Source organism: Engraulis encrasicolus, chromosome 20 (genome assembly GCF_034702125.1).
Source record: "Engraulis encrasicolus isolate BLACKSEA-1 chromosome 20, IST_EnEncr_1.0, whole genome shotgun sequence".
In the NCBI taxonomy this organism is placed as follows: Eukaryota; Metazoa; Chordata; class Actinopteri; order Clupeiformes; family Engraulidae; genus Engraulis; species Engraulis encrasicolus.
Window position 1 is genome coordinate 50,940,747 of NC_085876.1, and position 7,094 is coordinate 50,947,840.

At 43.7% G+C, this 7,094-nt stretch overlaps 1 protein-coding gene across 4 annotated transcripts in view; it reads left to right on the top strand.

Moving 5' to 3' along the window:
- thrb (thyroid hormone receptor beta) overlaps positions 1-699 on the top strand; it is a 206,008-nt gene extending 205,309 nt beyond the window's left edge. For all 4 annotated transcript variants that reach the window (XM_063186085.1, XM_063186086.1, XM_063186083.1 and 1 more), the window contains one exon: positions 1-699. This exon is cut by the window's left edge and continues 987 nt beyond it. The gene's annotated coding sequence lies outside the window, so the exon portion shown is untranslated.
- Positions 700-7,094: the final 6,395 nt, after the last annotated feature.

Genomic DNA, 7,094 nt, shown 5'->3' on the forward strand with positions numbered 1-7,094 from the left:
ATGCATACAAACGTGCAAACAGATGCACATGCACACACACATATACACGCACACGTGCGCGCACACACATGCACAGCACCTGCACACAAACACACATCCAGTACACACACACACACACACACACACACACACACACACACACACACACACACACACACACACACACACACACACACACACACACAGTACGTTCTCTCTCTCATTGACTCTGTCATTCATTTATAGACACGTTCAGTCCAGTACAGTACAGTACAGCACAGCACATACCTCCTTGAGCAATGTTTGACACACGCACACACACAGACACACACACACACACACACACATGCACACACACAGACCTGTCCACTGCCAGGAGGAAAAGGCGGCGTGGGAGGAGGAGAGGAAGAAGAAGAGGAGGAGAGGAGGAGGAGGATGAAGAGGAGAAGGATGATGATGATGCAGGGAAGTCTGTCTCCCTGGACTCGTTGAACTTTGAACTTTTGAACTTTGAACTCTTGTGGGCACTACTGAGGAGTTGATGTCATTCCGTAGATGTTCATTCAAGGAGAAGTAGCCTTTCATTTTGTTTCATTTCATTTCGTCTTTCTTTTTTTTCTTTCTTTCGTTTGTTGTTGTTGTTGTTGTCTTTATTTCCTCTTTCTCAACAGAGCCTCACAATGCGGGTACACGTGAATAGAGATGTATTTCTTTTCTTTTCTTTTGTTTTCTTTCGTATGTTTTTGTGTGTGTGTGTGTGTGTGTGTGTGTGCGCGCGTGTGTTCTCACCACACCACACCTCACCTCACCTCACAGTTACTTACCATAGAAATAGTTGTCTGGCATCCACAGGTTAACTTGTATGTTGTGAGCAGGCTATACAACTGGCCACAACACATGGCCCCCCGCCCGCCCACCATTGTGACATCACGTTGTTCAGGCTATAGCTCCGCCCAGCATTCTGACTGCCCTGACCTGACAGCAGAGGTGAGGCGGGGCCCCCCTCTAGTGGCCGTGGCTCGCCACTGCATCTGTGAATTGGGTGGACCAGGCAGCACAGCAGCTGCAACAGCAGATTACCTCTCGATAGTACTCAATACACTCAATACACTCAATACAACCCAAGACCTGTAGTACTCACTAGCCTCAATACACTCAACCCAAGAGAGTAGATTAGCGAAAGAGGACTCAAGTCAAGTTTGGTCTCCTAAGGGGGCGTTGTTCTTCTTCTCTCTATGTTGTATTTGGTGGTGGCTTGCATAAGAAGCGCGCTCGCTGCCGCCATCTACAGTGCCAAGGGAACTCCATTTATTCTCAACCTAAAGCCTCCAAAGGTCTCCTAACCTGATTATCATCGACTTTCAAATCTCTTCGAGACTTGGTCTGACCAAGAGCATAACAATTAGCATTTCCGTAACAGCATTGTTGACCCGCCTCCCTTGGTTTGCGAATGGTTGTTTGCTTCCCGACAAAGTGGGAAGAGTTTCCGATTTTTCGGGAGCTCAGAAAGTACTTGCATTGCTCTTGACCTGACTAGTAGCAACGCTAAAGATGTTGCTACTATGTCACTAGGAGGGCATGGCTTGGCTAAAGGTCTCCTAAAGGGGCGCTCACATGACATCACATGGGTCCAGGAAAATGCACAGGCTTGAGGTATCTTACTCTAATCTACTCTCTTTGACTCTACCTAACAATCTCTACTCACGTCGTCAGGGCATTGGGTGTGCATGAAACCAGCCAACCGGTGTATATATACACACACACACACACACACAGCCAACTCAACACACTGGTGTTACGGTGAAGCACAAGAGCGCCTTTCACAGGCGTAACCTCACAGACTCAAATACACACAGTGTCAACTCATAATGGATAAGCAATTAACTCGTGTTTTATTGTAGTTTATGAAATAAACAAACAAAAAAACAAAAAGAAACAAACAAACACACATACGCAAACACACACACGCAAGCAGATAACTGGCAAAGACAATCAGGCACACTCGTGCTCTACAATACAATACTGCAGATACGTTTTTTTAAAAACTCTCTTGTCATTTGTCTCGTTCAAAGTGCTCCACTTGGGTTTCCGTACTTACAGTACCATACCGTACCACACTCGCTCTTCATTCGTCTGGTTCAAAGTGTTCCTCTTGGCTTAGCGTACTTACCATACCGTACCACACGACTCCAGCAGCTGCCGTGGGTGACTCCAGCCCAGGGAGGTTAAGGTGCCAAAAAGAAAGACAGCAGAAAAGAAATCCTAAAAAAATCCTAAAATCACCCAAAAAACCATGCATGCTTTGGCCAAGTGTGTGTGTGTGTGTGTGTGTGTGTGTGTGTGTGTGTGTGTGTGTGTGTGTGTGTGTGTGTGTGTGTGTGTGTGTGTGTGTGTGTGTGTGTGTGTGTGTGTGTGTGTGTGTGTGTGTGTGTGTGTGTGTGTACACACGCGCGCGCGTGTGTGTGACTGTGAGAGAGAGAGAGAGAGAGAGAGAGAGAATGCTTTAGACAATCATGCTTGTGTCTGCTAGAAGCACCGGCTCGAATGCCAGAGGGTGAAAAAAAGGCAAAGGCAATGCAACAGGCAAAGGTTCTGTTTGTCCCTGTCTGTTCTCCGTAGCCCTCCACACATCTAGACAAACAAGATGGCTGGCACGCCTTGATAGGAACTCTTCAAGACTATTCCATGTGTCATATACATATACAGTTCAGTGTACATGCTACTTCTGTAAACGCTGTCGTTAGAAAGACCAAGGTAATACTAGCTTCTGCTTGGACTTTACTGGTGCTATAAGAAGTTGAAACTCGTCATACCTCTCTCTGCCCATCCACCTCAAAATGTTGCTCCTTAGTGTCTGGCAAGGCCTCATTCCGGAATGATCGAACATTCCGGAACACCTGCCCGAGTTCTGTTCAGGCCCACTCCTGTTAGTCATGTTAGTCAGGGGCTCCGTATTGGTTTCCTAACCGTGCGATCACGCCACCGGCGTTGAGCGCTTGGAAAGCGGCGGAAGTAGTTGACTTTGTATGGAAGAGCAAAAAGCGTTTCTAGTGCAGAGGGTTTCAAAAGTGTTAAAATAGAAGGTGAACTTCAGTTAAAAATATTTAATGAGCTCGGCGCCAGCAGGCGTCAGCCAATGGAATGTTCACATTTTTCTGAACACGAGCTTCGGTTGGTCGCGACACCTGGTCGAACGCTTCAAGTTGAACTGTGTGCCGCGTTCATCTAGCCTGACTATCATCGACTTTCAAATCTCTTCGAAACTTGGTCTGACCAAGAGCATAACAATTAACATTTCCCAAATGTCAGGGTTGACCCGCCTCCCTTGGTTTGCTAATGGTTGTTTGCGTCCCGACAAAGTGGGAGGAGTTCCTGATTTTTTGGGAGCTCAGAAAGTTCTTGCATTGCTCTTGACCTGACTAGTTGCGATGCTGAAAGTGTTGCGTCACTAGGAGGGCGCGGCCTGGCTAACTTTCATCGCCCCTGACCTGACCTGTCAGCAGTGTTTTAGCTCTTTCAACGCCGGCTGTGTGTCCGCACGGTTACTCTCCTGGTAGTCACGTTAGGGGCTCCGTATTGATCTCCTTTCTCTCATGTCAGGGGCTCCGCATTGATCTCCTTTCTCTCGTGGTTTATTGTTTAGACAGTCCTTACCTCAGAATACTGGTGACCAACGCAGACATACCGTATAACTGTTTAATGTAGAGACACACACACTTTCAACCTGACAAACACACACACACACACACACACACACATGCACACACACGTACACACACACACACACACACACACACACACACACACACAAAACTGTCAGATATGGAATGGGCATGCGGACATCAAGATGCATGTATCTGCTGGCAAGAAAATTAGGTAACACTTCACTTGACGCCGGCGTCATACAGATGACATAACAGTGTCAAAAGAGTGTCATGACACAGTTGTGATTGAGTGATAAACATGATGTCAGTGTCATAAATGTGTTATGGTCATTAAAAGTTGACATTGTTAGGGCTGTCTTTTCCATAACAGAATGTCATTAAATGATATATTCATGAAATGTGTATGACACATGAATGACATCTTTTTGACACTGTTATGACAGTATGTCATGTGTATAACACCTGCATCAAGTAAAGAGTGACCGAAAACATTACATGTAGCAGGTGGACAGGCGTGAAAGACGAGAGAGAGTCATCCTGAGGGACTATGAGTGCGTGTGCGTGTGCGTGTGCGTGTGTGTGTGTTTTCATCCTTTCACCTACTTCTGATTGTATTTGTTTCCTCATCTCTTCATTCAGTCATTCAGTCATTCATATGCTTTATTGTTAGTCAGGAAACAGAAAACAACATGTTTTTTCTAGAAGCAGATTGTGTACATTTTTTTTGTCAAAAAATAGACAGGTCAAACGTGAAATCTACCAGTGTTCTTCAGTTTCATGTAAGGAAGGATAACTAACTAACTCACTTTTGTTGTCGTCACAAATAATCCGAAAAAATCACTTGGTTGATTTAGCCAGGACACTACTAGGTAACACTTAACTTGACGCCGGTGTCATAAGCATGTCATTACAGTGTCATAATAGTGTCATGGCACAGTTATGCATGTGTCATAAATATTATGTCCATGTCATGAACATTTTATGACTGTCTGTTGGCCTTAAGTGACATTCATGTATGACAAAATAACTGAATGTCACTTATGGCCAACAGTCATAGAATGTTTATGGCATGGACATAATGTTTATGACTTATCTATGACTGTGTCATGACACTATTATGACACTGTAATGACATGCTTTTGACACCGGCGTCAAGTAAAGTGTTACCCACTACTTATCCAGAAGCAGCTTGCGTACAACCGTATGTGCGTATGTGTATGTATGTGTTTGAGTATATGCATGTGTGCGTGTTTGTGTGTGGTTGTCTGTGTGCCGTACCTTCCCGTGATTGTGATGCCTTTCGTAAGCAATAGTCTTGCTCCAGTCACAGTGTTTATGTCATATTTAGGATTTCACAAACACACAGAAAACAAAAAACAAAAACAAGACTGCACAGATTGAACGTTAAAACTGCACAGACAATCAGGAATGGACAGATACAGAATGAGAGAGAGAGAGAGAGAGAGAGAGAGAGAAAGAGAGAGAGAGAGAGTGACTGACAAAGTGAGAGGTGACGTTGATATTTCATTTGATTTTTGGTGTGTTTCTGCAACACCATGAGTGAACAGCATGTATCTTTTCATGTAACCCAGTTCGAAATGAAAACAAAAAGCAAAAAGAAAAATTTTGAACGATATTTTACCGTTCAGAGGATAAGATAAGAGGATGTATATTTTTCAGATTGCAGGTGTTTTTTACAGATGTTATAATGATGCCTATGAGACATTTTCATGTGTTTTGGAATAATGTGTTTTGTTTTGTTCTCACATTTATATAACGGTATACTGTAGCCACCTGTTCAGAGGTAAATCGTCTAATAGAGGAGCCTGGACTCCTGGAGTTCTTAAAGGGACACTGTGCAGGAAAAAAATGGTCAAAAATGGTATTGCAACTATGTTGCTCATTGAGACTGGGCTGCCCATTGCCAACTTTGATCTTTACATGAAAGTTTACTAAGTAATAAACAAATATTTTCTAGTATGGTCCAATTATAGTCATTTTTGCAGCTAAAAATGGCTATTTTAGGATATTCAAAATGGCGGACCATGGAGAAGATCCCCCTTTTCATATATGAAAAGTGCAATTTTTCCGGTCATAATGAATACTTACAATTTGATGCTGGTGGTAAGTATTCATGAAAAAGGTAACATTAGTGAGTGGGCAGCATGAATTCTGGAAATAAACAACTAAAAATCTCACACAGTGTCCCTTTAAGACAATGAGGAGTCCAGGCTCATCTACTGTAGATGATTTACCTCTGAACGTAATCTGGTTTACTCCTGAACCAGCTTGGTGGTATCGGCCCCTGTTCAGATGAGATGCATAAACCACCTGACCCTGAAGCACTTGCAGGGTGCATTCCAATATGCGCACTCCCATCCTCCACTTGTGCTTGTGGCCTCGCGTCTCGCTGACGCCCCGCCTCCGCGGAGAAAACAAAGTTGTTAGCCTAGCAACAAGAACTTTTGGGGGGACTGTTCTTCGTTCACAATTGCAAATGAGAAAATGACATTAGAATTGCGCTTTTGCAAAGTATTGAATTCATTTTCTGGCGTCTGTGAGGTCATCACGAGGTCACAAGTGAGCAAGGGAGGATGGGAGTCTGCATATTGGAATGCACACACAGTCTGCACTACACACTAAGGCAGCAACGCCCAACCCTTCACTGCTGGGACCCCCTTTTGCACCCAAGAATATTTCTGTGACCCCTACCCCGTCCATACTCCAAACCCAAATATGTCGCTAAGCTAGTGAAAGTCAATGTATCCGTGTAGCATTGTGCTACACGGATCCATTGACTTTCACTAGCTTAGCGACATATTCCCTCTTTTAACTTGTCTTACAGCAAGACAACGCTTAACATGAAAAATAAGACACTTTACCACCTTTATAAACCCTGGCCAACGATTTTAACTGTATTAAGCCCCAAAATAGTGGCATGCCCTTTTAATATGGCAAACATTTAAAGGAGTAGTAGTTCAGATACACCGCGCTCTTCCGTGTGGTGCGTCTCCAGTTGAATAACTTGGAAGGTGAGAAAGTGAATCGCACTCGGGTTCTTCTTTTCTTCTTTTTATTTTTTATTATTTACATAGCAGCAGAAGTGTAGACAAACGTTTCTCCTGGAGACACTGACGAAGGCAACAGCCGAAACGTTTGTCTACACTTCTGCTGCTATGTAAATAATAAAAACTAAAAAGAAGAAAAGAAGAACCCGAGTGCGATCCACTTTCTCACCTTCCAAACATTTAAAGGTGCACCATGTAATATTTTTAGTAGTTCATTTCCAGAATTCCTGCTGCCCATTCACAAATGTTACCTTTTAGCAAATACTTACCACCACCATCAAATTCTAAGTATTCAATACGACTGGAAAAATTGCACTTTTCATGCATGAAAAGGGGGATCTTCTCCATGGTCCGCCATTTTGAATTTCCAGAAATTGGCCTT